Consider the following 17,523-nt stretch of genomic DNA (forward strand, 5'->3'; position numbering starts at 1 on the left):
TTGTCTACTTTGCTAACAATTCAGAGCTCTGAAAAGTCTGGATCGCACTATGAGAAGTTTGTGTGCTTAGTGAAATGTTGTCCAATTGGCCAATCCACTTGGTCTTGGGAAATGTCCTAGAAGCTTGGCAAGAAAATGTTCTCAAGAGAGCACAAATGCTGCCAATTTCCAATTGGCCAAGACACATTACAAGGACAACCTTCTCTCTGAGCAACCTGGCATTTCCACTCCAATTGGAATCTGCAACACAAAGATGCACGCGGGGGGGGGGGGGGGGGGGGGGGGGGAAGACTAAGTAAACAAACCTTTCAGATTTCCGCTCCAGGTGAGTCTTTCATTCTGGTCTATCTGGTGAATCTTTCATTTTACATCTGGTCAGCTCCAATCTTCTTTTGATCACTGACCATTGCAAATATGAGGGAACAGTGGGTGCCTATTACAGGTTAGTTTTAGACGTGAGAAACAGCCAAGGTGAATGCAGGAAGAGTGAACGGATCTATTTTTACACATACACACAAGACATTGAACCTGCCTGAACAGTCCAAATTGTTGCTAATAAAATTTTAGATTTGCTATGTGAGAAAACCTGCCTGTCATATTGGCCCTTGCTCAAGTAGCTCCCAAGCCCCCGGTGCCTGTGTGGAAAATGATGACAGCTGTGCTCTTTGCCTGGCTGCTTCCATTTATGAAAACATGGGGGTAAATGGCAGCCACCCCCACAGGCCCATTTACTGTGAATCTTCTTTTGTAGCCACAGCCAAGAGTAAAGGGCCCCAACAGAATTGAATAACATTCAGGCCCTACCTCAAATAGGTTTAATTTGCTTTTTACAAAAAAAGACCTTAGGAAACTGGAAAAAAAAAAAAAGATATTTACCTATTTGGAATTTCTGAAAAATTTTTTTTCTTATAAAACAGCACTCATTTTATGCTATTTTAACCAAACACTTGTGACAGTTTAGGTAAGCAAGACAAAAATATCCGATTATGCCAAATAAAATTTTCCTCCTACAGTTTATTTTTGGGTGTGGCTGAGGAGGGATTAGAAGGCTTGGAAGCCTACACATGTCCCTTGGCAAATCTGGCCTTATTCTGCCTGTAAGCACTGTCAATGATGTCACCTCTGCAAACAGAGCCTAGTAGCCGATTAGTTGAGATGGTTCCTTGAGTGGATTTATTTTTTCTTGTCTCTAAGAATTCCAGTTTCCTTTATTGCCACACCTCTCAGTCCTGTGCTTCTGGGATTGTGATCATGCCCTGTAGCTCTATCTGCCTGACCATCAGAGCAGCGCAGTGTGGTCCCTGCCCTGCCTTGTGCAGACAGCCCAGAAGGGGAGCCGAGGGCACCTAGGAGCAAGCCCAGCCCCATCCCCTGTGTACTCCTCTTGACCCATGCTCCTGGAACCCGAAAGCCATTCTCAGAAAACCTCCTCCACACTAGCCTCTTTTATTTCTATTATAGCCACATTACTGTAAATCCCTTGGCCACCATAGAAATCCCAGTCTAGAAGGGCTTTAGCTGGTGAAGGTCTCTATCAGATGACTGGCAATCAGTAGAGATTTTGTCTTTCGCTCCTGTTTGGTGTCATCGTTCTGTACCAGAGATGTGACTCCATCCTCTGTATGGAATGACTGGGGCAAAGCTCTCCTCACACATTAGTTATAAATGATGAGTAAATGCGTGGAAGGATAATCCCAAGGGACACACACCTATCAGCTTTCATGTCTTCAATGAATGCTGGGAGACCTTCCCAGATTGTTCCACAGGTTTTCATTCCAGTGTTTTAGCACTCGATTTGCTATCAATACATATTTTTCACCCCTCTTTGGTGCCAGGCATTGTTAAAAGTCCGATAATTCAGTGTCTTGGGCACCAGCCATCAAGTTGAAGGGATGTCAACTCAGCAGACAATCTAAAGCAGGTGGAAGGTGCTTTGACAGGGACATGCACAGGTGTGGCAGGAGTCTGGAAGGAGCACCCAACCCCGACTAAAGGAGTTAGGGAAGTCTGCCTGGAAGAGATGCCACCTCAAATTAAAAAACTAGTTGGCATTAGTGTAGTAAAGAAGAGGTAGGAGAAGGAAGAGAAAGATTGACTTTTTGAAGGCATGCAGGCCTAAAGCTTACTGAATTAAAAGTAAATTCACAAGTTCTTTCTTGTATCCAAATCACGTCTGCTGTCTTCTTATAGTCCATTTCCTTTTGTTGGACTAGCTTTGCAGGTGGGAGACTCATCATCCAGCATTTCCCACATAGTCATCTTCACATTTTTTGTGATAAATTCTGTATCCTCTATCTTAAGAGGGAGGTGGGGACAGTGGCGTTTGCTCAGAAAACAACAATAACAACAACAACAACAACAATGTTGTGAGAGAACTTAAAAGTTGGGACATGAAATAAATTTCTGAAGGAGCTGGTGTTGTTCTGCCTGAAGAAATGACAACTCAAAGGGCTCCAAATTTTTGAAGGATTATAGTTTAGAAGATGGATTCATCCAGCCTTGACAATTCTTCATGGCGCCACTGGGTTTCCTGTCAGATATCAAGAATTAACCCAACCCCATGACTGTGGTGCCAACAGCAGTCATTACTATGTATGCAGTACTCTGGATGAACTTTCCTCACTCTTCTGAGGTTGGACATTGTCAGGGTGCTGCTGAGGGTTCAACTGAGACCAGTGGGTAAAAGACAGGGCTTCGATTTTAGAAACGGTCAGAGGTGCTCAATGATGGAATAAGTTGCTCCTAGATGTGGAAGTCTCCTAACAGGAGAAGTTTTCAGAGGCATGTTTTGAGGAAAATGTCAAACTACCAAGTCTCCTGAAGGCTCTACCCTCCCACACCCAGCCGTATGGTGAAAGAGGCAAAAGAGAAGCTGTCTCTGAGAAGCAGCAAAGTCAGAGATCAGGTCAGGGATGGGGGGGGTGTTCTTTGCATCACAAGGGCTTTGAGCTCCACAGGGGAAGATGCTCCAAGGAAGGCTGGACCCCACACAAGGTGCTTCCAGTCCTACCACAGTATTCATGTAGGGCAGATAAGAGCATCAGTCCTGCAGGGACTACTAGTGGCTTGGAAATTTGGGATCTTAGGGGCAAACGTGACAAGCCAGAGAGTGGTGGCTTCCACCCCTGAAGCCTCCCGAATTCTAAAGTGTCTCTGAGAGAGGAGAGGGACTTCAGTAATGGTGACATAGACCTGCATCTGCTCACATCACTCTAGACAGGCGCTCTCTGGGTGTCCATTTCTCACAATTTGTAAAGGTCTCTCTGGACACTTGCCTGTGGAACTATTTGCCACACAGAAACAACAGAACTCTATTTTAGCCAACCTTGGGTTTACTTAGATCCACTTCCACCACCCAGGTTTTGGGTATTCTGCCCCCAAACCTGACAAATCCGATGAATACTTACTTGACGGGTCACAGCCAACAACTCCGAGTTAATAGGGTACCACCAACCTGTGAGGAGGGGCTGGTCCTGTTCTGCAGTATCTGGGATACGAAGGGCCTTTGTTGTGCTTAAAAAAAAAAAAAGAATAGGTTTTCTTATCAGTTTCTAAAGGTTGCTTTGGCAAGCAACTAGGGAGTAGGCTTGTAATATTTCTTACATACTATGCTCGAAATCGCTAATGCAAAATCAATTATCCCACCATCATTTTAGACACTGTGTGAAAAGTACAAGAGTTATACTAATGATTCAGAGAATACAATTTGCCCCCATGGAGGTTGTGCTGCTTTATCACCAATAGTCCCCACCCTGTGCTTAACCTTGAACGATTTTCCTTTTCCAGCCAGTTGCCTGGTACCATGATGTCACCTACTACTGTTTAGTTTCCATCCACCAGGTCCACACTAGTGAATACTCCAGGACCAGTAAAGTCACTTGTTTGCCAGCAGCAGCAGTTATTTCTGCATTGACCAAGCTGGTACTTTGCTCATCATCAAACCCAGTCCAAGGTAAGCCTTAGAAAAGGTCCAGGTGTTGTCCATCATTGCAAGACACAAAGACTATTTCCCAAGGCCAGGTGTTTTTCCAGAGCTAATCAGACTGCTGTTACAGAAAAGTCCTAGGACAATGTCACAGTGAGGAAAATGTCCTCGATAAGCACTGAGAATTAAAACTTGGTTGTACTTTTTTTCCCCAAAAGGTAGTACAGCACAAAATGACTGCTAGCCTTCAGGGCTTTTACTAATGTTATTTATTATGGTGGCTAACATATATTGAGGACTTTCTATGTGCCAGGCTCTGTGATATGGAATTTGTTGGGTCATGTTATTAAATCCTCATCACCTGATGAGGCATCAATAATATTTTCCCCATTATACGAATGTGACACAGAGTGCTTAAGAAATTCGCCAGAGTCATAAAGTCAGTTCACTTTGGAAAGGGTGGAGGAAAGGTCAGAAAAGATTTGGTGGGCTCTGACTTCCAGCATCACTTAATTGCCTCCAGTTTTGGACCAAGTGCAAGACCACCTGTACTTGAATCCTGGTTCCACAGCTCACTTAGACTGTCTCAACTCAGCTTCTTTGTTGACCGAATAAATCTAATGACAGTATCAACAGCAAAGGGCTGCAAAGATTAAAGGGGCAATAACAATATTAATTAACACTTATAGATGCTTATCATGTGCCAGGCACTGTTAATAAGTTCGTCGAACATGTCTGCTTATTTATTTCTGACCACAAATCTGTGAAGTTGATATAATACTATCTGCTTTCAGAGATGGGGACATTGACACACACAGAAGTTAAGTTACTTTCCCAAGGTTGTATAAAAAGTCAATGGTAGAGCTGGGATAGGAGCCCAGGCAGTCTGTGCTTGGAACCACCACACTCTGTTACCTTCCATAACGTAGCCAGAGCCCTTAGCACAGTGCCCACCCACCACATGGTAACTGATCAATAAACGTTCATCATTTAAGAACATAATTCTGTGCCAGATGCTTTGATAGCACTTTATATAAGTTATTTCAAATAATTCTCATGACCATCTAATAAGGTAGAAATGAACCCACTTTTGCATATTTGGACACTAAGTTGCAGATGAAGTACTTTGCCCAAGATTACATCTCTTTCTAATATCACATGTGGGTGACTCCAGTGGGAAAAAGACCTTTTGTGTCTTGAGTCACAAAATATATGGTTTTGACCAAAGCCAAGTAGCCAGACCATTGCTACTGGCTTTAGGAATAACAACCAGAGAGTAACATATTTTTATGCAAGCCTTTTACTTACGTTTTTTGTATCTCTCAAATGGCTCCCACATAAACTTTTTGAAGCTTACTTAGGTTTGGCTTCTGGAGTCATGAAACTGATCATGGTTTACTACAGTGTGTTTTTTTTTTTTTTTCTTTCTCCCCTCTGCTCTGACATACAAAGTCTCCACATTTAGTGAAGCTTTGGCACTGCACGATCCATTTCACATTCTAGGGCTCTGCTGCTCCTCACTTTGGGGTGATATATCAGACAATCAGTCACAGCAAGACGCTAAATGCCAGATGTTGCTTTGTCAGCTAGGATCATCCTTTGAACATCTGTCTCCAGTCCTGAGAGGGGAAATGCCCTAATGTGCCGAAAACATGGCTATTTATAAGGAAGAGTCTAGCTGCTAAGTAGGCATCAGGAATGATCTGAAGAAGTAAAGTTACTGGAAAGGAAACTGGTCACATTCTGTAAACTCTGATATTCTCAGTGGGTGAGGATTGTAGGGATATTGGCACACTCTAGGGAAGAACTTATTCAGGACCCTTTTCTTGCCTTCTTTCAATCCCAGTGGCTATGTGGTCTTCCTAGGAACTTTGTGTGTGTGTGTTTAATTTTTTAAATTTCTACAAATTTTTAAACGTTCACTTATTTATTCTGAGAGAGAGAGAGAAAGAGAGAGAAAGTGGGGGAGGGGCAGAGAGACAGGGAGAGAGAGAGAATCCCAAGTAGGCTCCACATAAACCCAATGTGGGGCTCGGTCCCATGAACTGTGAGATCACGACCTGAGTGGAAATCAAGACTGGGACACTTAACCCACTGAGCTACCCATGCGCCCGGGACCTTCTTTGTTTTTGATTAATCAAGTAAAGGAATGTTTAGAGAAGGCTCATATTTAGGGAAGCCACTGTGCTATCTATGTATTGGAGAAGCTGTTATTATAAGCTCTTTGCCCTTTCAGAATTACTGTTAAACACAATTTGGTCAGTGTGTCTTTGTAGAATTAAAACTATTTCGATTCACTTGTTTATCCATTCATTTAAAAGTTTGGTTCTGAATACCTAGTATATCTTTAAAATTAATTAGAACCATGACAATACTAAAATAATTGTTTGGTTTTTAAACATTTTTTTAGCTTTGTCTTTAGTAAAACAAGTTTAGGGGTTAACCAGGAAAATTTTTATCTTGTATTAGTTTCCTACTGCTGCTATAACAAATTGCCATACACATAATGGCTTAAAACAGCAAGAATTTATAATCTTACTTTTCTGGAGGGCAGTCCAAAATGATTTTCACCAAGGTGCTAGCAAGGCTATGAAATCTTTATAGACTCCTCCCCCCACCTTTTTATAAGTTTTTTTTTTAAGTTTTTATTTGTTTGTTTGAGAGAGAGAGTGCATGCACGAGCAGGAGAAGGGCAGAGGGACAGACAGAAAGGATCTCATGCAGGCTCCATGCTCAGTGTGGAGCCTAACAGAGTGCTCGATCCCATGACTCTGGGATCATGACCTGAGCTGAAATCAAGAGTCAGACGTTCAACCAAATGAGCTACCCAGGTGCCCCCAAACCTTCATAGGCTCTAGATGGCAGTCTGTTTCTTTGTCTTTTTCAGCTTCGAGGGACCTGCTGCATCCCTTGGTTTATGGTCTTTTCCTCTATCTTTCAAGCTGGTACCATATCATCTTAAAATCTCTGACAAATCTCTTTTTGACTCTGGCCCTCTGCTTCCATTGTCGTACATCTCCTTCCTTTTATGACTCAGATTCTCCTCTCATATCTCACATCTCAAAATATCCCCCTCATAATGGCCCTTAGGACACTTGTAATGACACTGAGCTCACCCAGATAATCTAAGATAATCTTCCCACCTCAAGAATCTTAATGACATTTGCAAAGTAACTTTTACCACGTGTACTAGTTTCTTTAGGCTGCTCTAAAAAAGTAACACAAACTTGGTGGCTTAAAACAGCAGAAACTTATTGTTCTAGATGCTAGAAATTCCAAATCAAAGGGTCAACAAGGCCATGTTCCTCCTGAGACTCTCCATAGAAGTCATCCTTGCCTCTTCCTAGCTCTTGGAGGTGGCTATAACTCTTGGCATTCCTTGGCTTGTGGCTATATCACTCCATTGTCTGCTATTCTGGTCACATGGTTCTCCCTGTTTGTCTTCTCCTGGCATTTTCTTCTTCTTATGTAGACACTAGTCATATCAGATTAGGGCGCACTCTAATGACCTAATCTTAATTTGGTTACATCTGCAAAGATCCTATTTCCAAATTCGGTCATGTTCATAGGCACAGGGGTGTTAGGACATCAACATGTCTTTTTTGGAGGATGCAATTTAACCCATAATACCATGTAAGATAATCATATGCCCTATATCCCTAGGTTACAGATAATAAAATTAAGAACCTCCGAGCATAAAGGGCTTGCTTGGGTTCCCAGTGAGGGTCTGAGCTGAGTCTAAAATCCAGATCTGTGGACCTTCTGGACTATGCAACTTCTTCCTGGGTAGGTAAATGCTTACTCTAGTGTCACATTAGAGTCCTTGGAACAGAAATTGTATTCAAATCATTGACAAGGACAAAGATTTAGAAGTTTTGATGGCAATTTTTAGGGAATGCAATGGTCTGGCTTTATGGCCTTGAGGAAATCACCTTTTAAATTTGACCTTAGTTAGTTAAACTTTGAAACCGGATTATCATACAAATTTAAAATAAAATTGACTGGTGACTAATTAAAGGATCCTAACAAACCCAATGAGCAGGGAGAGCCACAGAATGAAGGAGCAGTACTTTATGTTAAAAGCCTGCAGGCAGAGCATAGGCATGGGTGTGGGATCAAACACACGAGCAGGACAAAGTTCTTGCCGGCTGGTCCCTGAACCCTTCCTCTGCATGTCAAAACACTTAGAAGCTACCTTCTTGCTTTCAATGATAGCGTTTAAAATCTAAAGCCCATATTCCTTCTTTAGCACCAATTATTAAAAAGAAAAAATAGAACATTTCAGCTATTTTAGCCCTTCCTGAATTTCCTCCACTTTTCATTTGTTCTTAAAACTCTCAAGACTCTAAGATGAAAATTTTTCCTTTAATTAATAAAGACGGTAGGAAACACTTCACACGCCCCATTGTCAAACCCATGGTTTAAACTTGGAAAAATGAAAAAAGTGAGAGTTGGAATCTCCCCAAACCCCAATTAGGTCAAGTGGAGCTACATTTTAGAGAAAGAATGAGGAAAGCCTCCCTCGCGGATCTGTATCTCTAAATAGGTTGGGGATTTGCCAACGCTCTGGGTTAATCATGATGAGAAGGGAAACGGCTGGCTTTGCTGTCACTTAATACACAGGGAGCAGGAAGAGTCTGGAAATGTGAACTTGATCTTTTCCTCTTGGTATGTCATGTATATGTGACATAAGGGGCACACTTTTACAGAGGAGCCCACGGTTTCTTTTGAAAATGTTCTCTGTGCAAAGTGGGAGATAATATTGGACAGATCCATGCACGGAGACCCTGATGAGCAGGTGCACTCCCACCCAGCTCTGCCCTCCCCACTCCACTTCCTGTGTGACTTGGGGAATCAGTTGGCCTCTCTTGCCATTAGATCTCATACCTATAAATAAAGGATCGGATAAATCTTAAAGGATTCTATAATTCTATATGACGTTCAAAGAATAATCTCTTCATTATTATCTCTTCATTATTACCAAGGACATGTGTGGAAAGCATCACCTCCTCACACAGTGGTTCACTGTAGATTTGCACGGCCTCATGGTCCATACTGAGAAATATATTGTATGAGAAATGATGCAGGAAGGAAGTCCAAATCCTTTGAATGGTATGGTAGGTGGACTCTCCCTTCTAAATGCCTCATGAAAATAGGGAGCTTGATGATGAGCCTCCTTCAGAATTTCCCAAAGTATTCTCCCTGCAAGATGAATTCCAGAGGACCTATCAGTTATGACGGTATTCTGCTGCAAAGAATAGAAATTACCTTGCTACTCAACGTGTGATTCGCAGACAAGCCTCTGCATCACCTGGGAGGTGGGGAAGGTCCCCACACCACATCTACTGAATCAGAATTTGCATTGAAACAAATCCCCAGGTGATTTGCACACATATTAAAGCCTGAGAAGTACTTCCCTACACTGCCATAAACAGAAAGTGTTTATTTATTCGATGTGGTATGAAGTCCAGGAGTAGGCAGCTCTGGCTTAGAGCAGTATTTCAGTGATGCAGTCGAGGACCTAGGCTTTTGCCATCTTTGCGCTCCACCGTTCTCTAAAATGTAAGGTTTTGCCTTCATTCACTGGCCCTAGAAGCACATGGTGGCTGCTTCCGCTGCTAACTTCTGGCCGAGAGGGGGAGGGCAAAGGCAGCCAGGAAAGAATAAAGGTGAGGCCTCCCTTGTTGATTTTGGAAGGGTGCCTGTCCCTAGTGGCTCCCCATCCTACCATAGCTATGGAACACTGCCAAGGATAGGCACAAGGCAGGCTGAACTGTAAGTATTTAATGTTGCGGCCTCTGTGCTGCAGAAGGCACAGAAGTGGGCTCTGAGCTGCTCTTCGGTGGCCAATCCACCTTATTTACTAGATTTGTTAATATATTTTCATGGAGAAAAACATAACCCATTCAGTTTGGGAAATGAATCTAAATAGGTTTCTTTTATACGGGACTTCTTAAAGTTTTTCATATGCCAAAGTACATTTTTAATCTCCCCGAGGGGAATACAATATGTCGTGTTTTCCATTTATCTGATCACAGAACTTTTCCTAGGAATCGTTTTCTGCCAAAAAAGCACAAATGTCAAAAAAAAAAAAAAAAAAAAAAAAGAAAAAAAGGAAAGGTAGATTGATATCACGTGATTCTTTTAAAGGGCTCATCAAACTTTTCCATAAAGGTCCAGACAGTAAATATTTTTGGCTTTACAAGCCATATTTTCCCTGTCTGGCTACAGAACCTACCATTATAGCATAAAAGCCTTGGACAATACATAAATGGCTGTGGCCTTCTGTGGTCCAGATTTTGCCAATGGGCCATAATTTGTTGACCTCTGTTTTAGAGTTAACTACCACGAAAACAGGATTAAAAGCAATAGAGCCACAATAGCATCTACTAATACTGTAATGGTGCCCTAGATTCTACAAAATATTTTAATATAAATTTATATTTATATATTTATATGTTATATATATGTATACACACACACTCACACACAGGCACACACAATCTCTTCTGATTCTAACAAACCTGTGAAAGAGATTATCACCATCGTGTGGTTTCCTGAAAAAAATTAGAGGGTCAATTTCCCTAAAACACGGAAGCATTCACCAGGGCTCTTGATGTCGTATTTAGTTAATTGTATAACCGCTATAACATTTTGAATTTATATATTTTTCCCTCAGTATGCTCAGGGAATTTCTTCAATCTAATCTTCATATTTTTTCTTTGAGGGAGTTCAGAATCCATCCCTTTACTCACATGGGCCTTTGAAAGTATTACATGTGCTTTGGATTTACTATCGGGCTCTTAAATTTCCAGACCATAAATGCTTCCCCCACCTCCTGTTCCAACCGTACTGGATGTTTAAAGGCAGTTCAGCTCCATTGTTATTATGTGCTACTATTATACTATGTATGTGGGTCTATCACAGTGGTGTCTCTGGTGTTTTAGTGCATTTGCTCATGTGAATGCCTATGTGTTTTCCCTGGAGAAACAATAAGCCACTTGAGGGCCAGGCCTGTGTGTGTTCGTTCTGTTTGCCCCTGTGCCCTCAGCGCTGAGCAGAGAACATGGTAAATGAATGTTGCCGAGTGAAGTGTTCCATGTTAACAGCAGGGGTGGGGTAGTGCGGGTGCAGCTGCTGGGCTGCCCCTGGGGTTTCAGAGCCAATGTCTTCTGCACTCACTGATGCTCTGTCTTCACCAGTGCAGTCGGCCATCCATTCTGACTCTGCTGGTATTTTCTGTCACGTTGCAGCAATGAGAACAGATCCCAAGGCAACCACAGCAATGTACCTGTGGATTGAGTTCAGGCCATTAAATTGCCATCATGCGACCTATCTAATGTCATTATGGTCCAGTTCCAGCAAAGCAGAGAAATAGAGGGGGAAAAAAATGACACAATTACCAATGGACGTGTTCTCAGACTTTTAAACGAGCCTAAAGGAAGAAGTGTCTGTAATAGATAGAATGGTACCTACCCACACCCACCCACACACGCGCACACACGCACACACACCCACACACAGCCGCCCCTTTGGAGGGGAAGTCTGTAAACCATAGGAGGAAGAGAATTACTAAACTAAGGCTTTCGTTTGCTTGTGAGCCCAGTGCACTCCCTCTGGAAACCTCCACAGCCAAGTCTGTTTTCCAGGGGCTTATGGAGGAAATGTTGCAAATTCAAACGGGGAGTTTTGAAAAGCTGAGGCTCTTAAATCATGCTAGGTATTTACCTGGTGATATAGGTTGCCTTGCATTTTACTTTGAGGTTAAAAGGAGACCAAACAGCATTGCTGAACCATGAAATGGGTTCAATAGCGTATAATAGGGCCCTATGTAATTTTATATTGAACACCCTGCAGCTTGGATTTGCTAACTACAAAGTGACTCTTAGAGATGCTGTTATGGTAGTTTGGGTTTGGAATTTTTCCCCTGAAAAAGTGCATTAGGGACTTTCAGGTAGTTTCTTGCTTTAGCAGGTTTCCCAAGTAACATCTTGCACAGTACATTGTGAGGCTCTCCTGTCTCTGTGTTCATACGCTTTCTTTCCTTTGTTTTGCTGTTGTTGTATTTGGCTCATTTCTTAGGGAAAGTGTTGTGCAAAATGTCCGCTTCTCTTGGCTTCTTCCGCTTTTCCTATCAGTCTCTCTCTTGTCACCTGGTCTTGCAAACAGGCCTGGGAACTTTGGGCGTCCTTGTGCTTTAATATCATTTTAAAAAATGCTTCCCACCTCCTCTCTAATTAACTGTAATCAGGAAGGCTAGTTGGTGGACACATGGTGTCGTAGCTCTGTGAAATGCTGCCTGATGGCTATAAACACAGCCATATGTTCTCGGTGAAAGATGGCTGTAATCGCCAGCAACAGGGACAGCCGATGGAAGACGAAGGCTCAGCTCTTCACTTCCTCCTGCTTTATTCTCAAAACCTGCGAGGCACTTTGCAGATCAGCTTAATATTTTCTCTTAGCCATCACTGCCTCTGCTAAATTTCCTTTGTATTTCAGCTTCAGTTCTTTCCTACATATACTGGAGCTTGAAATTGCAGTTATCAAAGGAATATGTTTAGCACCTTCCGGTTTAACATCACAACACTTTAATTAGGATGGCCTCTCTTTAAATCCTGCACTACACACATTACACAGGTTTCTAAAACTAAGTGGTTATCAAGAAAGAGGATAAAACCATCAAAATTTTCACAGTGAATGAACAAGAATTTCTCAGCAAAGTTCAATAGATTTGCCCTGAACTGGTGCAGCTTATAAAACCCTTGAGCCTAATTGCTTTCCTGCATTTTGGCAAGAAAAATAGCTGACTTGCAATGGAGTAGAAAGAGAGGTTTGGAAGAAAGTGTCTTTTAAGAAAAGCTTCCAATGAAAATTTCAATCAATATTTTTAATCCCAGAAGACTAGATAAAATATGATATTATGTTGCTTGCACTAAGAGATTGTGGATAGGGTTGTTCTTCAGTGTCGGAAGGAGAGCGGTTTCAGAAGCAAAGCCGCCCAGTATCCCTTCACTCTGCAATGTGGACAGTGAGCTACACACTGGCATTTTAGCAATGCCTTGTGTCTCAGGTCTAAGACGGTGGCCCTTGGATGCCACGTCCTCATTGAACCCGGGTGGACTCCTGGTTTCGTGGCTGGCTGCGAGGCACAAATGTCTGGCTCTCCCGTGGAAGCAAGGGAGAGGAGCCGTATATGAGACGCATAACGTACTCACGTCTCTCCACTTAGCATCGTTTGGCTGCATATTAAAGTAACCAGACAAAATTGAGTGCAGAGTAGACACAATGATTGCTTTTGGGCCTTCACTTTCCCATTTAGAAATGTTTTAGATTACTAAGTTTGATAATCAAGTTTTTTACCTTTAAGATTGCATATATATGTGTAGGTATAGAGATAGAGATATATCTCGAAAGTTTATTTTATTGCCTCTCGAATGCTTTTGGGGCTTTGTGAAAACAGGGCTCTCACCCCTTACCCTTTTTTGCTTTTTTTCCTTTTACCTTGTATGTACTGCACAGGCTATTAAACTGTGTGCAGGTGATTGATCTCTTTAATAAAAGCAAGTTCTTTAGTAAGCAAAGAGTGATAAAGATAAACAAATGTACTGGTTTGTCCAGTGCTTTGGAGATTATGGTAACACGAGGGCATCAAGAAAGCCTATTAACAGATAAGTTAGATGAAACACATCAATTCTGATCTCAGTAAGTCGGGAAACCATTCCCTTTAAGTTAATTTTATCCATGTTTTCTCTTCATTTGTAATACTTTGTGGGTTTTAACAGGAAATATTTAATAGTGTGAAGTGCCGTCCGTAGATAAACGATGTTGGCAATTTCTCCACCCAACTGCTTGTCAGGCCCTTTAGCAAGGTACACAACGCCCTGCAGTTTATCATCTCGCTTTCTAGATTGTTTTGGAAGATCATTGTGAGGGCTGAGACTCCCCAGAGGACTGTGCTCTAATCCTGTCATATTTTTTAAAATGCTGGAAGGTATAAGGTTACATGGTAAGTTGGTTTTACGTAGGCATTTCTTCAGCCCGTCGCCATGGCACATTCTTTCCATGGTAACCACCGTTTCCATGGCACGTACTGTGAGCTCCTCCCGAGGAGCTGAGGGGTTTATGAAGATGCTCAGCCACCCACAAGTGCGCACACACACTTGCCTTCTTTCTCTCCTGTCGGCACAGATTCAGCCCACCATTTATGTGAATTTAGGCACCTTTTCTAGCGAATTCGTGAAATGGAGCAAGGCTAATTTTAAAATAAAACCTGCTTTTCTCTCTAACATGTGAGGAGACGAATAACTGACTTGGCCTTTTCAAATGATGTGAAGATATAACAAAAGACTGGCGTTGTCCTCAATGATATGGAGTAACGGGATACAATCTTGGGAGGCAAAATTTGACAGAAAAGACAGTCATCCCTGGACCAGATTTTCTAAATTTATCTCCATTTTTTAGACCCTGAGCTAAGTCTATACTCAGCATCTTGTTAGATGCCGTAGAGGATAAGAGAAATTTATGTCCACGGGGACTTTGCATTTTCTGCAGGCTTGGGGGAATGAGATTTAGACACATGTAATAATTAGAAAACAATATAGCACTGTAAATAACAACAATACATTTTTCACGTAGGATAACGTCAACACTTTTAGGTTTGGGGACAAACAACATGGCTGTTATTTATTTTTAAATTCCCATCACTTTTATTCTTAGAACTGGGGTAACCAAAACATTTTAGGAAAATACACTGGCTTACGTGGATATAATGGTAAATGACTTTTTTGAGGTGCTGATTAGTTTTCAAGAATACATAACAGTTCTGTTCTCTTGTCACTGACTTCATAATTGGCATCTTATCCTGTCTCAGTATAAGTGGCTGCTTCTGGAATTAACTTCCAAACGCTGGATGGAAGTCAGGTGTGTTTTCATCGGGTCCGTGCAAATCTAGGTAAGCTAAATTCTCATCCTATTGACTATTCTTATATTATCCTTTTGTTTTGAAAAGCAGAACATAGCTTTGGGGTTAAACAATTGCATTTGAATTCTGGATCTTTTGCTTAATTACTTGTGTGGCCTTGGCCACATTAACTGACCTCTCTGAACTAGGACAGCAAGATGTTACTGATACAAGGGTGGGTATATATGTTCCTCTTAAGGCAAGTGTGAGGATTAAATGAGATATTGGTATGTTCAATAAATGGCAGCTCATGTGTTCACACTGTTCAACGAATATGCATTAATGTTCCACTGTGTTGCAGGCATTGAGTTGATGTTGTGGATATAACAGGATTGATTTCTGGCCTTTGGGGAGCCAGGACACAGACAATGAAGCAGGAAAACATGGTGACCTATGATCCACCAGAATGGAAGCTCCATGAATGCAGGATGGTGCTTTTTTCTGCTTTTGCTCACTACTGTATCACAAGCCCTTAGGGCATTGCTTGCAAGCAGTAGGTACTCAACAAGTATTTGTTGAAAGGTTGAATATAATGAGAGAAAAGTAGAAAGGTGACCAAACGTGGGATAGAAAGGAATGTTAACCAGAGGAAGTGACATATAACAACCCCCTAAAGCATAAGTGAGTTAGCCTGGAAAAGTAGGGAGATCATGATTTTTTGCTTTTCACTTGCTTTGTATTTGGGGTCTGTACTGCTTCCTGTGATGTCTCCATAGCTAAATTCTTTTATTTTTATTTAGTTTCTGACAAACTGACATGCAGTAAGTATGGATCTTTATTTAGCATTTGCAATGTCCAAAGTGGAATTCTTAACCGAAGCTACTACTAGCTTCTGACTATTTAGGTCTCCTGAGATCGCTGAGGCCAGGTCCTGCGTGCTTAATTGAATACGTCACTTATGTATGCATTCACGTATTCATTCATTATACACATGTTTGTTCAGCACCCACCATATGCAAGATAGTAGCTATGTACTAAGGTGCCAGCAGAGACTGATCAAGGAATTGACAGTTCCCCAGATTTGAGAGTTTATGGGGGAAATTGATGATAGAAGAATAAGGTTTTGAACAGCCGTGGTCTGTGTCCAGTCCATTAGCAAGCGATTTTGGCATAAGCAGCATAGAAATTAGCAGGTCATGCAACTAGATCTTTCCCTTCTGTAGTTGAATCAAATTATCTCTTAGGGCGCCTGGTTGGCTCAGTTGGTTGAGTGTCTGACTTCGGCTCAGGTCATGATCTGAGCACCCTGGGTTCAGAGCCCCGTGTCGGGCTCTGTGCTGACAGCTGAGAGCCTGGAGCCTGCTTCGGATTCTGTGTCTCCCTCTCTCTCTGCCCCTCCCCCGCTCATGCTCTGTCTCTCTCTCTCTCCAAAATAGACATAGAAAAAAATTTTTTAAATTATCTCTCTATAAATTTTTTTAATGTTTATTTTTGAGAGAGACACAGAGTGTGAGTGGGGGAAGGGGAGAGAGAGAGAGAGAGAGACAGAATCTACAGCAAGCTCCAGGCTCTGAGCTGTCAGCACAGAGCCTGACGTGGGGCTCGAACCCACGAACCCATGACCTGAGCCTGAGCCGAGGTCTGATGCTTAACCGACTGAGACACCCAGGTGCACCCCCCCCCCTCAAAAATTATCTCTTAAAGTGAGCCCTACCTGAGTATGGTGCTTGGAAAGTGTTCTTGGTAAAGAAAAGTCTAAGTAGTCATACCCAATTCATTACTTTTTTCAAGGAACATTTATTTATTTCCCAAGTGTGTCTAACACTTTCCATAAAGAGTTTTCTTTTTTCTCGGCAAGAAAAATAAGATAACTGTGTGAAGCAACTAAGGAACAACTGAAGCCTAGAGGCCCCTTGGAGATTCAGAATACAATAGAAATTGTGAATTGACGTGAGTCTAAGATAATGTTATAAAAGTGCTGTTTCTCTAATTGCACCTCAAAGCAGCAGCAGCAGCAGCAACAATGAAGGATGTGGGTGGGTAGAGAGGAAGGGGAAATGTGTGATTCAGAACCTACAAAGGATGAAGGCAGGAATGAACCTGGTATACTATGTTAAGTGAAAGAAGCCAAATGCAAAATTCCAAGTAGTTTATAACTCCACTTATATCAAATGTCTGGAGAAGGCAAATCTATAGAGACAGAAGATGGGGCTGCAGATGAGAATGGGATTAACTATAAATGAGCACAATGTATCTTCTTGGGATGATAGAAATAGCCTAAGACTAGGTTATGGTGATGGCTGTATGACTTGGTAGACTTACTAGAAATCAGTGAATCACAAACCTAAAGTAGGTGAATTTTATATTACGTAAATTAGGCCTTAAAAATGCTTTTTAAAAAATATAGCAGGAAGGGGCACCGGGGTGGCTCAGTCAGTTAAGTATCTGACTTTGGCTCAGGTCATGATTTCATGGGCCAGGAGTTTGAGCCCTACATCAGCTTCTGTGCTGACAGCTCAGAGCCTGGAGTCTGCCTGGATTCTGTGTCTCGCTCTCTCTGTCCCTCTCCCAGCTCGTGCTCAGTCTCTCTTTTTCAAAAAAAAAAAAAAAAAATTAAAAAACTGAAATAAAAAATATAGCAGGAGGAAATGAGTGTAGGATGAGTAAGGGATGGTAAAGAAATTGACATGGTTGCAGT

At 41.9% G+C, this 17,523-nt stretch overlaps 1 long non-coding RNA gene across 3 annotated transcripts; it reads left to right on the plus strand.

Moving 5' to 3' along the window:
* Positions 1-280: 280 nt before the first annotated feature.
* Positions 281-15,878, plus strand: LOC113599241 (uncharacterized). Of its 3 annotated transcripts, none has more exons than XR_003419987.2 (4): positions 281-325; positions 3,787-3,952; positions 14,796-14,876; positions 15,187-15,878. It is a non-coding gene; the product is annotated as an uncharacterized LOC113599241 (long non-coding RNA). The 3 variants fall into 3 exon arrangements; XR_003419988.2 differs by having other exon boundaries at positions 288-2,905; XR_008295066.1 differs by having other exon boundaries at positions 288-3,952.
* The last annotated feature ends 1,645 nt before the right edge of the window (positions 15,879-17,523 follow it).

This window comes from Acinonyx jubatus, chromosome C1 (assembly GCF_027475565.1).
Source record: "Acinonyx jubatus isolate Ajub_Pintada_27869175 chromosome C1, VMU_Ajub_asm_v1.0, whole genome shotgun sequence".
NCBI classification, from domain to species: domain Eukaryota; kingdom Metazoa; phylum Chordata; class Mammalia; order Carnivora; family Felidae; genus Acinonyx; species Acinonyx jubatus.